The sequence below is a fragment of the Pan paniscus genome, chromosome 4, assembly GCF_029289425.2.
Source record: "Pan paniscus chromosome 4, NHGRI_mPanPan1-v2.0_pri, whole genome shotgun sequence".
In the NCBI taxonomy this organism is placed as follows: domain Eukaryota; kingdom Metazoa; phylum Chordata; class Mammalia; order Primates; family Hominidae; genus Pan; species Pan paniscus.
In genome coordinates this window covers 68,332,126-68,348,244 of record NC_073253.2, presented here as the reverse complement: position 1 = coordinate 68,348,244, position 16,119 = coordinate 68,332,126, and the positions used below count along the sequence as shown (strand labels likewise).

General features: G+C 38.5%; 1 protein-coding gene and 1 pseudogene across 3 annotated transcripts in view; one reads left to right on the top strand and one right to left on the bottom strand.

The window, feature by feature from the left end:
* The window catches only part of FBXO4 (F-box protein 4), a 216,320-nt gene that overhangs the window by 77,490 nt on the left and 122,711 nt on the right, over nt 1–16,119 (top strand). The gene's annotated exons all lie outside the window — the stretch shown is intronic.
* Nucleotides 4,133–14,705, bottom strand: LOC134730402 (uncharacterized; annotated as a pseudogene).

Genomic DNA, 16,119 nt, shown 5'->3' with positions numbered 1-16,119 from the left:
ATTTTGGAATACTGCCTGGTTTAGAATCCCAAGGAAATTTAGACACATGCAATTCATTAATTCACTCAAAAAATAGTTCAGTGTGGTGGGCAATCTATCAGACATTCAGCCTATATAGAATAAAGGATTCATAGTCATTGCTTTATGGAATTTACAGTCTATTGTGTATTCATGTGGATGGGGAGACACATTCATCAAAGTTCAAACAATGTAATAGAACAACAGTGATGACTGCTATGAAAATATATTGGTAGTGGGAATTTCAGAAAAGACTTCTCTGAGAAAATAATGTTTGAGCTAAGATCTAAAAAGTAGGAGTTAACCAGGGAACTTTCTCAATGTCTGACTAATGCTCCAGGAATAATACCAATTCCCTAAAACTCTTAAAATTACAAATTTTAGTTATTATCATTTTGGACAGCATTGTAGATAGTTTTCTATTTTCTATCTAAGTTGGGAAATAACATTAATAGCATTTTTATTAGACCATGGAAAGAGAAGCAGAGGGGAAAAGTAAAGCAAAAATAAAAAAATGTATTAATGGCCACTATTTATTTTCTTGGCTTTGGACTTACTAATTTTAATATTAGGCCAGGCAACTTCTTTGACATTTTATGGAAGAAGTTCTTGCTCCTCACTACCAAAGAATATGCATTTTCTGCCCCCACCGCTGAATAAAACTCCTTCCCTTTTGTAGTCTACATTTATATTGCCTTTTCTCATCTTCATTGTCATGAACTTTATTCTACCACATCTTAAGGACAAAAGCCAAAGTCTAGATGAATTAAATATGATGGGTTGCTTAGAATGTCAGGGTCTGCCTCATCACCATCCTGGGTGAGTCAACATTCACATTAACGTCCCTTTCTATATCTCACTCTTATATCCATATCCCCAGCCTCTACTAACCTGCTGACCATTTTATCAAAATAAGCCTCCCGTGATGATACCCTGGGGCTTAGCATCACTAAAACTCTTCTTCAGAATTTTAAACCATAACCTTTGTAATGTCAACCACAAACTATTTACTGTCCACCAACTTTCTTATTCCTACCAAAGTGGCAGTTTATTATCCAATTATGTTCTCCCAATTTCCTGGCTGTCTTCTGTTAAATCTTGAATCTACTCCTAACCTAAAACTAGGCTGATGATATCGTCCTCAGAAATTCCTGCTCTTTTCTCTGCTTAATCCTGTGAGGTCTTTTTGTGAAAGCATAAGCCTGATTAACTTACCCCACATACATTCCTGGGTTTCCTTTCTGGGCTCCTAAACATTGGTTGAGAAATAACCAAGCCATGCTGATTTGTCTCTTCAGAGTCCTGCTATCAAACTCAAATGGGTCTTCAATGCTACTCAATAATTCTGGTGTAAATTTCTGTTGGATTCTGGTATATTTCCACTATTGTAAAATTTTTTGCTCTCTCCTAAAATCCTTAACTGTAACTCCAGCTCTGCCTTTTAACTCACAGAAGGTGATTTTATCTCCTAATCTGTAGAGGCATTTAAGAACTTACATGCTTGATCTTCCTCAATTTTTTGTGTCTTAAGTATTTATATACCTTCCGGCCGGGCACAGTGGCTCACGCCTGTAATGCCAGCACTTTTGGGAGGCCGAGGAGGGCGGATCACCCCAGGTCGGGATTTCGAGACCAGACTGACCAACATGGAGAAACCCCGTCTCTACTAAAAATACAAAATTAGCCAGGCGTGGTGGGGCATGCCTGTAATCCCAGCTACTCGGGAGGCTGAGGCAGGAGAATCGCTTGAACCCGGGAGGCAGAGGTTGCGGTGAGCCGAGATGGCGCCATTGCACTCCAGCCTCAGCAACAGGAGCAAAAATCGGTCTCATAAAAAAAAAAAAATACATATACCTTCATCTTCTATTTCCTCTTAGGAAGAAACATCTGTCCTCCTATATAATAAATAACACACTGGTTTATTTAGATTTTCTCTAGCTCTTTATATACTATTGGAATATAGTACACATTACTAGTTGGTTTATTAAAACTAATAATGGTGTAAGCAGTCAATCCAAATGCTACATATGAAATTAAGTATAAAGTCTTTGTTTATTTGAGGTACATGAACATGATGGTTTACAAACATTTAGTGGATCAGAGGACTTTGGTGCTAAAATCAAGGGTCTGGTGTGGCTTATAAAAATATGTTTTTTCTATTGGGAATCTTCATGGACCCATACAATTTTTTACCCTTACCTTCCATTGCTAAAAGGAAAAATGGAGAAGCACAGAAGAAGAAGAGTGGGGTCCCTTATCCAAACTTATAATCCCAGAGCTAACATTTCTGAGTTCTATTGTGGAAGGCAAATGGTAGACTGCTTGGGGACAGCAGTGGTCTCTAGGAAACTATTTTCTTGATAAGACAGTCAATCAAAAAGTTTACACGTAGAAATTAATTACAATGGCCGGTTATTTCACTGGGGAGATATTTTTAGATTTGAATTGTTATGTAAAAGTGTTTTGGAATTTTTCTTTTTTTAAAATTTGCTTGCAATTGATTGGAAATCTTGAAGAGCCTTCATCAAATAAGTGATTTCTAGAATAAAAACAAATTTTGAGTTAAAATATTTTCAGCAAGTATGCTGCCTTATTCTTTCTACTGCCAGATTTGAAGACTTCTAGTTATAGTATTCTATTAGCTTCTAAATGTTTTGTATGCTGATTTTTAAGAACTAAATGCATTCTTCAACTGTAAGTCATGCTCTTTTAAGTGGAGAATGATAAAATTGAGAAGAGAAAATTGTGATCACATTATAAACACACTATTTTTTAATTTGCTTTTAAATGTAAAAACATATTGTAAACCCTTTTTAATAGACTGAAGTATTACTTAGTAGCATTAGTTTTCGTGACCACAGTACCTTCTATCCTTCATAAATTCATTTAACAAATATTTGTTGAGCATCTGCTATTTATCAGGTGACAAGGATAAAGCAATGAACAAAATATACAAAACTCTTCTTCATGAAGCTTGATAATATTTTCTTACAGAGCTGTGTTGCAACTTTTAATTCCCTTTTTATATTTCTGCATGAAGTACTTAAAATTTTTCCCAGATTTATTGATATATATTTGACAAATAAGAGTTACATGTATTTAAAGTGTAGAAGATAGTGTTTTGATATACAAAAACTTTGTGGAATGATTACTGAAATCAAGCTATTAAGCATATGCATCATCTCACGTAGTTACAATTTTTTTTGTGGTAAGAAAACTTATGATCAACTTTCTTAGCAAATTTCAACTATATAATTCAGTGTTAATTATAGTTACCTTGCTTACATCAGATCTTCAGGACTATTCATCCCATATAACTGAAACTTTTTACCCATATTAGTCAGGGTTCTCAAGAGAGACAGACCTAATAGGATATATATATATATATATCGTTTTATGTATGTGTATATGCATATAAAGGGATGTTTATTAAGTATTAATTCACATGATCACAAGGTTCCACAATAGGCCATGTGCAAGCTGAGGAGCAAGGAGAGCCAGTTCGAGTTCCAAAACTGAGGAACTTGGAGTCTGATGTTCAAGGGCAAGAAGCATCTAGCATGGGAGAAAGGTGTAGGCTAGGAGGCTAAGCCAGTCTAGTGTTTTTGCATTTCTCTGGCTGCTTTATATTTGCTGGCAGCTGATAAGATGGTGCCCACACAGATTAAGGGTGGGTCTGACTTCCCCAGCCCATTGACTCAAATGTTAATGTCCTTTGGCAACATCCTCACAGACATACCAAGGATCAGTATTTTGTATCCTTCAATCCAATCAAGTTGACGCTCAGAATTAACCATCACAAGTCCACTCCTAGACAACTTGAACCCATACGCATCTCCTGAGATCATACATAGTCTTCAAGTAAGGACAATAATAAGGTCATAATTATGCCTAACATAATACAACTATCCTTCGTACAACCAGAAATGCACCAATCCCCAAACAAAATGCTATTACAAAAAGTTAACAATACTTAAATGCTAATAGGAACTCAAAAAGTCTTATGTCACATGATAAAGAAGAAAATGAAATAAAATGAAGATATTTCCTTAGTACAAGTGTATACATGCACAAACATGTTTTTAACAAAAGAAGGAGGAAATACTCATGACAATTACAGTCCTTGTGTTCTGCAGTTGGTACATGGTGGTAGCTTGTATTGATGACTACCTTCTTCTACTACCCATTCTGTATTCCCTTTGCCTTCAGCAAGCACCTCAGCAGGTCGTGGTTTTTTTCCTGATGGAGTGACCCCAACCTTCATTCCTGAAGGGTCTGGGCCATTTCTAGCCCTGCCGGATTGGACTGTTGTAGTTTCCCTTTGACCTTAATCATAGGGCATGGTAATACTAAGAGACATTATAACACCCTTACCTGTGTTGTGGAGTAGTAGACTGATTTCATCTGGATAGTCCAGATCAATCACCCCAGCCAACACTGTAACTCCCTTCTTATCCTGTTGACTTAAAGGTGGGAGGAGCCCAAAATGTCCAGGTGGCAATCTTAACTTCCAGTTCAGAATCATTGTTGTGTTTCCTGGTGGCAGCATTCCTCCCTCTGGAACTAAGACCTCTAGGCCGTCAGAATGTAATGTCGTGGGAACAGGAAGCAAAAATTTTGCACCATCACTAGGGGTGATGGTGAGTGTTGTCACTTCCACTTCCAACCCTTGATTCCTGGGCCCATGAATCCTGGCCATGGAAGAAACACTACCATATACTGGGTGCTGATTCAGAGCATACATGGCCTCCTGGAGAACTTTTCCCAAGCCCTGCAAAGTACTATCACCTAGTTGGCGTTGTAATTGTAACTTCAAAAGGGAATTTCACCATTCTATTAGTCTAGCTGCTTCAGGATGATGGGGAACATGGTAAGACCAGTGAATTCCATGAGCATAAGCCCACTGCCACACTTCTTTAGCTGTAAAGTGAGTGCCTTAGTCAGAGGCAATGCTGTGTGGAATACTGTGACAGTGAATAAGGCATTCCGTGAGTCCATTGGTGGTAGTCTTGGCAGAAGCACTGCATGCAGGATAGGCAAACCCATCCCTGGAGTAAGTGTTCATTCCAATGAGGATAAACCTCTGCCCTTTCTATGATGGAAGAGGTCCAATATAATCAAGCTGCCACTAGGTAGTTGGCTGATCACCCTGAGAAGTGGTGCAATATCAAGGACTAAGTGTTCTTCTCTGCTGCTGGCAAATCGGGCACTCAGCAGTGGCCATAGCCAGGTCAGCCTTGGTGAGTGGAAATCCTTGTTGCTGAGCCCATGCGCAACCTCTATCCCTGTCACCATGGCCACTTTGTTCATGGGCCCATTGGGTGATGACAGGGATGTCTGGGGAAAGAGGCTGAGTGGTGTCCACAGAACTAGTCATCCCATCCACTTGATTATTAAAATCCTCCTCTGCTGAGGTCACCCATTGATGAGTACTCACATGGGATACAAATATCTTCACAGTTTTTGACCACTCAGAGAGGTCTATCCACATACCTCTTCCCCAAATTTCTTTGTCACCAATTTTCCAATCATGCTTCTTCCAATTCCCTCACCATCCAGCCAAACCATTCTCTACAGCCCATGAATCAGCATATAATCGCACATTTGCCCATTTCTCTTTCTATGCAAAGTGCACAACCAGTTGCACTGCTTGAAGCTCTGCCCACAGGGAAGATTTCCCTTCACTACTGTCCTTCAGGGATGTCCTAGAAAGGTGCTGTAGTGCTGCAGCTGTTCACTTTTGGGTGGTGCCTGCATATCATGCAGAACCATCTGTGAACCAGGCCCTAGTCTTCTCTTCCCCTGTCAGCTGATCACAGGGAACTCCCCATGAGGCCATCAGTGCAGGCTGGGGGAGAGAAGGCAGGGTGGCAGGAGTGGAGACCATGGGCATTTGAGCCACTTCCTCATGTAACTTACTTGTGCCTTCAGGACCTGCTCGAGCCTGATCACATATATACCACTTCCATTTGATGATGGAATGCTGCTGTGCACGACCCACTTTATGGCTAGATGGGTCAGAAAGCACCCAGTTCATGACAGGCAGTTCAGGTCACATGGTGACTTGATGATCCATAGTCAAACATTCAGTTTCCACCAAAGCCCAGTAACAGGCCAAGAGCTGTCATTCAAAAGGAGAGTAGTTATCTGCAAAAGATGGCAGGGCCTTGCTTCAAAATCCTAGAGGCCTCCACTATGATTCACCTATGGGGTCCTGCAAAGGCTCCAAACAGCATCTCTATTTGCCACTGAGACCTCAAGCACCATTGGATCTGCTGGGTCAGATGGCCCAAGTGCCAGAGCAGCTTGCACAGCAGCCTGGACCTATTGCAGAGCCTTCTCCTGTTTTGGACCCCACTCAAAACTGGCAGCCTTTTGGGTCACTTGATAAATGCGACAGAATAACACACACCACATGAGGAATGTGTTGCCTCCAAAATCCAAATAGACCCACTAGGCATTGTGCATCTTTCTTGGTTTTCTCTTGGTTGTAGGGGAGGCCACATGCAGCAACTTATCCTTCACCCTAGAAAGAATACCTCAGCAGGCCCCACACCACTGGACCCCTAGATATTTTACTGAGGTAAAAGGCCCCTGAATTTTAGTCAGATTTATTTCCCATCCTCTGGCACACAAATGTCTCAGCAATAAGTCCAGTGTGTTTGCTACTTCTTGCTCACTGGATCCAATCAGCATAACGTCATCAATGTAATGGACCAGTGTGACATCTTGTGGAAACGAAAAGTGATCAAGTTCTCTCTGAATAAGATTATGACACAAAGCTGGAGAGTTGATAAACACCTGAGATAGGACAGTAAATGTGTATTGCTGGCCTTGCCAGTGGGAGGCAAACTGCTTCTGGTGGGCCTTACAGACAAGAATGGAGAAAAAGTCATTTGCCAAGTTAATGGCTGCATACCAGCTACCAGGAGATGTGTTAATTAGCTCAAGCAATGAAACCATATCAGGTACAGCAGCTGCAATTGGAGTCACCACTTGATTAAGCTTATGATAATCCATTGTCATTCTCCATGATCCATCTCTTTTCTGCACAGGCCAAATGAGAGAATTGAATGAGATGTGGTGAGAATCACTATCCCTGTGCCTTTCAAGTTCTTGATGGTGGCACTAATCTCCACAATCCCTCCAGGGATGGGATATTGTTTCTGAGTTACTATTTTTCTAGGTAGAGGCAGCTGTAATAGCTTCCATTCATCCTTTCCCACGATAATAGCCCTCACCCTACCAGTCAGGGAGCCAGTGTGGGGGTTCTGTCAACTGCTAAGTATGTCTATGCCAATTATGCATTCTGGCACTGGGGTAAAAACCACAGGATGAGTCCAGGGACACACTGGACCCACTGTAAGTTGGACCTGAGCTAAAACTTCATTAATTACCTGACCTCCATAAGCACCTACTTTAACTGGAGGACCACAATGACTTTTAGGGTCTCCTGGAATGAATGTCAGCTCAGAGCCAGTGTCCAGTACTCCCCAAAATGTTGGATCATTTCCCTTTCCCCAGTGTGCAATTACTCTGGTAAAAGGCTGGGAGGTCTACTTGGGGAAGAATGGGAAAAAGATTAACAACATAAATTGTTGGTAGTGTAGTGGGGTCCTTCCTCAAGGGTACCCAGCCTCCCCTTCATTCAAAGGGTTCTAGGCCTATAAACTGGCTCAAGTCTAGAAATTAATTGAGGGGCCATGATTCTTTGTTTTTATAATTCGAATTTGTCTTTCATCCATTTGACCTGTAAATTTTCTGCTTATACGACTTAGGTAGGGATGCAGCAGGCTCCCTATCAATTTCACTTCTAGGAACACTGTAATTAATTAGCTAATGCCAAAGCGCTACATGAGTCAGACTATTCTGATTGCCACTTTGCCTCTGGTGTCCATTATGATAGCTATGTCTACCTTTCCTTTGACGATTGAGTGCCACCACTTGGTCCCTGACATCTCAGGATCCAGTTATTCCCATTATATTTAAATTTTGTAGTTGAGTGACTGTGGTTCCCACCATTAGATCTGATATACAGAGAAGAGCAATTACAGGTGCCTTCAAAGATGCAGGTGCTGCCCTCACAAATCTATTTCAAAAGGCATTGGTTAAGGGTGTATCTCCTGAACCCTCCCAGCGGGGATGAGTAGGTCTAAAGTCACTAATCCACTCCACCATCCAATCTCCCTAAGCCTTAGGATCCCTTCCTCTACATTAAACCAAGGGAGATCAGGCATTTCCAGCTAGCTCACAGTGGGCCATATTTTAATCCATCTTTCAGTTAACCCAGCAAATAAATTATTAGAACCTTTTGTAACTCCATGAGTTGAAACATTAAATGCAGAGTCCCTACTTAGTGGGCCCAAATCAGTAAATTCAGCCTGATCCAACAATATGTTCCTCCACAATTATCCCATACCCTTAATATGAGAGGGGATGTTGTCACTACTGGGGATGGAGAAGCTATTTCTTCTGCCAAAAATGTTCATCACAGTTTACAAACTCAGTGACACCTGGTGAAACTATGCATGCACCTTTGGTTGCAGGTCAGCCACTCACATGATAAGAGCTTGTGTCTATTTTCCCACTATTTCAGCTCTTTCTCTACAGGAGATAAGACTCTCACTCAGGTAAATCTTAGCACATTTGAGGCTCGGTATCTGCTTCTGAAGCCGGGAGTTAGAATCCGTGAGTTCATAGTTTTCTTTCATCACTTTCTCCACTGAACTTAGGAGCAGCCAACCAGCTTCATTACGTTCCTTGGTTCACATATGGTCCATATATGGACCACATATGGTTCACATATGGTCAAAGGTATTATATATAGAGTTGCTAAACTCCTTGCCTCTCACAGGTGGTGAATCAAGAGTGTCAAATGCATTTATTTTGCATAACTCTGTAAACAGTTAATACCAAGGACTCTCAGTGTTCTCCATACTATTAGAAGTAGAGACCTTAGCATTTTGGGGTCTAATCATATTAAGCAGCCAACTCCAGAAACCCCACAACCAAGGAAAGAACTCCATCCTTAATATTCTGTTCCTCTAGAACCACTCCTGGTACCAAAATATGTATTAGTTAGGGTTCTCTAGAGGGACAGAACTAATGGGTGATATATATATATTTATATATATGTATATATAAATATATATATAAAATATATATGTGAGTGTGTGTGTGTATATATATATATTTATATATATAGTAGTTTATTAAATATTAGGCCACATGCTCACAAGGTCCCACAATAGGCTGTCTGCAAGCTTGAGGAGCAAAGGGAGCCAGTCTGAGTTCCAAAACTGAAGAACTCAGAGTCCAATGTTAGAGGGCAGGAAGCATCCAGCATGGAAGAAAGATGTAGGCTGGGAGGCTAAGCCAGTCTCATCTTTTCACGTTTTTCTGCCTGCTTTATATTCACTGGCAGCTGATTAGATGCTGCCCACACAGATTAAGAGTGTGTCTGCCTTCACCATCCCACTGACTCAAATGTTAATCTCCTTTGGCAACACCCTCACAGACATACCCAGGATCAATACTTTGCAACCTTCAAGTCAATCAAGTTGGCACTCACTATAACCATCATAGTACCCAACATTTCCCCATTTCCCTCATCTCCCCAGGCCCTAGCAACCATCATTATACTCTCTGCTTTTACGAATTTGACTATTTTAGATTATATATATAAGTGATATCATGCAGCATTTATCTTTCTGTTTCTGGCTTATTTCATTTAGCAAAATGTCTCTAGGTTCATACATGTTGTCACAAATGGCAGAATTTATTTCTTTTTAAAGGCTGAATAACATTTCATTAAATAATAATAGTTTACACTTGCTTTATCCACTTATTTGTTGATGGGCACCTATGTTGATTCCATATCTTGGCTATTGTTAATTATGCTCCAATGAACATGGGGAAGGGATAAGGCACAGACATCTCTTTAAGATACTGATTGCATTTCATTTGGATATAAACCTGCACATGTACCCCTTGTATCTAACATAAAAGTTGAAATTTTAAAAAAGAAAAATATCTTTTCAGTTCCTGAGTTCAGTTTTCATTGTGTCACTTGTTTTTGAGATATTGAAATATTTGTTTTATATATTTTGAATATCCCTTGTTGAATATATGGTTTGCAAATATTTTCTCTCATTCCATAGGTTGCCTTTCATTTTATTGATTGTTTTCCTTGCTCTGCATAAGATTTTTAGTTTGATGCAATCTAATTTTCCTGTTTTGCTTTTGTTGCTTGTGTTTTTGTGTCATATCCAAAAAATCATTGCCAAGACCAACGACAAAAAATGACAAAAAGCTTTTCCCTTATGTGTTCTTCTACTTGTTTTATCATTAAGTATTTACTCTATTTCAAGTTAATTTTTGTACATAGTGTCATAAAGATTTGGTTTCATTCTTCTGCATGTGGATATTGAGTTTTCCCATAACAATTTATTGAAGAGACCATCTTCCCCCCATTGTGTGTTCTTGGCATCTTTGTCAATAATCAATTGACTGTAAATGTGTGTTCTTATTTCTGGGGTCTCCGTTCTGTTTCAGTGATTTATGTCTGATTTTATGCCATAGCATATATTGTTTTGGTTACCATAGGTTTGCAACACATTTAGAAATCAGAAAGTGTGATGATTTCAGCTTTGCTCTTCCTGTTAAAAATTGTTTTGGTTATTAAGGCTCTTTTGTGTTTCCATATTGGTTTTAGGATTATTTTTGTGTTTCTGTAAACAACGTCATTGGAATTTTTGGTAGGAACTGCATTGGCTCTCTAGATCAATTTGGGTAGTATGAAAATTTTAACAATATAAATTCTTCAAATCCATGAAAACATTGTCATTCATTCATTCATTCATTCATTTATTGAGATGGAGTCTTGCTCTGTCACCCAGAGTGGAGTGCAGTGGTATGATCTCGGCTCACTGCAAGCTCCACCTCCCAGGTTCAAGTGATTCTCCTCTCACCTTCCTGAGTAGCTAGGGATACAGGCATACGCCACCATGCGCAGCTCATTTTGTTGTACTTTTAGTAGAGATGGGGTTTCGCCATGTTGGCCAGGCTGGTCTTGAACTCTTGACCTCAAGTGATCCACCCCTTTCGGCCTCCCAAAGTGCTGGGATTACAGGTGAGGGCCACCATGCCTGGCCAATGTCTTTCATTTATGTCTGTCTTATTTCTTTCACAGTGTTTTATAATTTTCAAAGTACAAGTCTTTCACCTCTTTGGTTAAGTTTATTCCTAAGTATTTTATTGTTTTTGTTGCTATTGTGAATGGGATTGTTACCTTATTTTTTATTTTATAAATTTTCTATGTATATACTTTTGAGACGGAGTCTCACTCTGTCACCTAGGCTGGAGTGCAGTGGTATGAGATCAGCTCACTACAAACTCTGCCTCCTGGGTTCAAGCGATTCTCCTGCTCAGCCTCCCTAGTAGTTGGGACTACAGCGCCACCTTGGCTGGCTAATTTTTTTTTTGTATTTTTATTAGAGGTGAAGTTTCACTATGTTGGCCAGGCTGCTCTCGAACTTGACCTCCTGACCTTGGGCGATCTGCTCGCTTCAGTCTCCCAAAGTGCTGATAACAGGCGTGAGCCACTGTGTCCAGCCACCTTAATTTTTTAAAAAATAGTTTGTTGTTTATGTTTAGAAACATGACTAAATGTGTATGTTGATTTTGTATCCTGCAATTTTACTGAATTTATTTATTCATCAAAATAGGTTCCTTTTTTGTCTAGTCTGTAGGGTTTTCTACATAAATGATCATGTCATCTGTAAACAGGCCACCCAAAGTACTGGTTAAAAACAAGAATGCTATGGAATGACGATGTCTATGGTTACTCAAAGTATGAAGAATAATCATAGTACCTCTTTCCCAGAGGGTCGTTGTGTACACAAAAAGAGTTATAGTAGTGCAAGGCTTAAATAAGTGCCTGCCGCACAATGAGCACCATTACAGAGTGGCTCTCACTATGATGATCCTAACCTAACCTTGCTATATCTTCAAATTCTTTAAAATATTTTGATCAACAAAGAGATGTCTCTTGAAGACTCAATCATATACCAGTAAAAACCATCAATAGGAACTTTGAAATTAAGACATTTCCTTTTATGATTGCCCAACTAAGATTTTTATTGAAGGATTTCTTTCCCTAATATAATTTTCTGTGGAAGGTAGAAGTAGCTATAGCCTTTTAGATCCTGTTTACTTTTGCATATGTGTGATAAGAGAGATGTGTCTGTGTTAAATAACGTTTTTCCCTTTTTGCTGCTCTGTATCTATGTCATCTATCTATACCATCTGTCTCTATATCTATCTATATTATCTATATCTATCTATATTATCTATGTCTTCAATGTTGCCTTCACTTGTACCCCAATAAGTGCGTGAGACATAGTGGTGTTCAACAAATCCTTGAAAAACTAAATAAATGAATAGGCTCAGATAATATAAATTTTTCTTCAATTTCAGTATACTCATGCCCTGGTGCTTAGAAGCAAACTTGCTGAGATGTTATCACCATCACCTTTTGTTTATATTTTGCATTTTGGCTTATAAAGCACATTTAGATTGTATTTCTATAATGGCACAATATATGTTGGGCATGTATTTTGTGATTCCAGTTTTACATATTATAATTGGGTATGTTTTTGTAACGTAACCTGCTTAGAAACATTTTCATAAGTTGTGTATTTACCCATTTTATCCTCAGAACGATTTAACGAGATAGATTATACAATCATAAAGTCTTTTCAAAGGAGAAAAAATGAACTAAGTAACTTTAAGCAACTCAGACAATAATAGAATTAGATAAGTTGTGGAGCTGAGGCAAAAATAGAGATTTAACACTTCACTGTCTTGAGTTACATGCTTATCTTGGGATCACCTCTTGTGTGATGAAGGATGCAGTGTTGTAATTGGCCAGACCTGACACATAAGACTTACCATGGAATTTTTTAACTACAGACACTAAGAATGAAGGAGGGAAGAGCTATTCAAATGAAAATGTGGTACTGTTTTCAGAAGAGGAATTGAATGTTGGCTTGGTAAAAATGATAGATGAACATCGTACCATCTAGCTAGCTTATTACCACAGATGCCTGTAATTTGGCGTTCTGTATCTATTTATTTATTTATTTTTTAAATTACACTTTAAGTTCTAGGGTACCTGTGCACAACATGCAGGTATGTTACATATGTATACATGTGCCATGTTGGTGTGCTGCACCCATTAATTATTCATTTACATTAGGTATTTCTCCTAATGCTATCCCTCCCCCTCCCCCCACCCCACAACAGGCCCCAGTGTGTGATGTTCCCCACCCTGTGTCCAAGTGTTCTCATTGTTCAATTCCCACCTATGAGTGAGAACATGTTGTGTTTGGTTTTCTGTCCTTGCTAGTTCAACCATTGTGGAAGACAGTGTGGTGATTCCTCAAGGATCTAGAACTAGAAATACCATTTGACCCAGCGATCCCATTACTGGGTATATACCCAAAGAATTATAAATCATGCTGTTATAAAGACACATGTGCACGTATATTTATTGCGGCAATATTCACAATAGGAAAGACTTGGAACTAACCCAAATGTCCATCAATGATAGACTGGATTAAGAAAATGTGGCACATATACACCATGGAATATTATGCAGCCATGAAAAAGGATGAGTTCATGTCCTTTGTAGGGACATGGATGAAGCTGAAAACCATCATTCTGAGCAAACTATCACAAGGTTTTCTGTATTTCTGTAGACACCTCCTTGTAAAATCATTTATTCCACGTTATTTTATCACCCATTTCCTTCCTCCAATGTCCCATACACATACTTCTGCACTTGGAAACAGTCTTACCTATTGAAACTTTTTTTAACTTAAGAATTATATTGTAATATCTTTGGCAAATTTAACTTTCACAACCATTAAATTTGTTGATTTTAAATTAAGAAACAAAAGATCAAAATAATATGTGTGAGAGAAAGTGGGTAATTTTCTTAAGGTGAAGAGTAGAAGTACAAAGGTGGGTATATTTGAGAGGTAAAAAAAGTCTATTTAAGAGATCTAGAATCCTAAAATAATGTATGTAATACTCAATCGATTAATGAACAAAAATAGCAGAAATGTTTAAATACATAGGACCATAGAATAATACATGTAAGTTTAAAAATCATTAGGACTGGAAAAAAATTATTTGGTTTTGAAAAGTTGGTCACTTGTGCAGATTCAAAGCTCTTGCCTCTCTGACATATAGGCTGTCTTTTCTATTTCAGATAAAAATGAATTAGAATTGAGTAGGAATAACCATAAGCACACAGTCTTGATTCCAGTTCAATTTCTGCTACAAGGATAAAAAAAACAAACCACAAGAAGTTTCTACGCTTCAAATTCTTCTTCTGTAGAATGGGTGGTGGTGAGGTAGGGTGGTGAGTTAGGGTCAACTTACATTCGACTCTACAATTCTTAGTGATGCTTTTGAATTTACAGTTGGAATGGACACTAAAACCATGTTTTTCATCCTCTTTATCTTATAGATGTGGAAACTGAGGGACGGAGGCATTGATTGATTGATCTAAATGAACACATAGCTGGTTATTTTCAACACTGGTTAGCAAATTGCCTAAAACAATTGATGAAAACTTGCTGCAGGGGGGTGGGTAATATAATGCTTCTCTCTTACCTCATCATCGCCAAACTTTCAGCCATTCCTGTTCCATGTCATTTTATTCTAAATAAAACATCTTGGAAGAGGAAGGCAAAGTAGAGAAGAGAAGATACAGCCGGAGAACCTGAGGGTTGCTGGAGAGGATTCATCTTCTGATGTAATATAACAGTGAAGCTCTTTCTAAGAAATTGAAACAGAGTTTTACCTTGTTCTCCCTTGTTCAAAGTTCAAATTATAAACTTTATTTGCTTCATAAGTATACTTTGTGATGGCTATACGTGCACAGTTCTTAGGAGGGATTTTGAACTGCACTCTAATGCAGTGCTTCCAACTTGGCTTATCTTGAAAGCTAATTGAAGTGAAAGACTATAAAAACATTTACAAACCATTTTCAGATTTCTGAAGGTGTTTAAAATGAAGATTTATATTTTTCCTTTCTCCACAAGTTCCTAACTCAGCTGATATTCTCTAATCACTGAAGAAATCTCTCTTCTCATTCTGAGTCCTCCATCTGAACTTTTATTGCATATTGGCTACTTTTCAGAGAATAATGCTCTTAACTGTTGGGATAATTTTGCTTGAATATATTTTTGGCATTATTTCATTCTGAGGAAGAGGGTTTCCTCCATGCTTTATTCCAGCTGCACAGGAGTTGATCAAATCTGTGTTGTATCACCCCTTCCTTACCAGTAGGGGGCAACTGAGAATTTTTAACCAAGTCTTTTAAACTCATTTCTATTTAAAAGAAGCCACAATGGTCAAGTTCTATTTGTTTTTGACCTCCTCTTCTATCACCCAAGCAAACTTTTTAGATTTCCTCTTTAAAAAAACCAGTGACCCGCTATTGCCTATCAGTAACTTTTCAACCCCTTAGCCTGGATCCTAAGGCCCCCTGTGACCTAACATTTACTGATGAAGCCCTGCCTCTCTTCCCCTCTTTCCATATTGAGTGCTATCATGTAACTAGTGTTCCCAAATGTTTGGCTCTTTTGTATTTATGCACCTCAAAAACATATTGACATATGTTGACATATTTTTGAGGTGCACAGATACAAAAGCTTAGCTTAGCCTAAGCTGAAAGCACTGCCTGAGTTTTCATAAAATCAGTTTCATGAAATTACAGTTCAATTACTACATTTCTATCATCTCACTAGTCAAGAAATACTGACATTTCCTCTTAATATCAGTAAACAATTTTTAAAAACCAGAAGTTCTTCATGGAAATGCTAACCAAAAGTTTATTTTCTATTATCTTAAAGGAGAAAAACTGTAATGTGTTTTATATCATGCCAAGGACCCCTAATTAATTTCTAAAATGCTGCTACAATATATCAAAGTACCTACCTATAAGCAAGAATTATGTTAGGCTACAAATAGTTAAACCAAACAGCAGTTACTTTACATAAAATAATATATGTAACATACTATGATCTA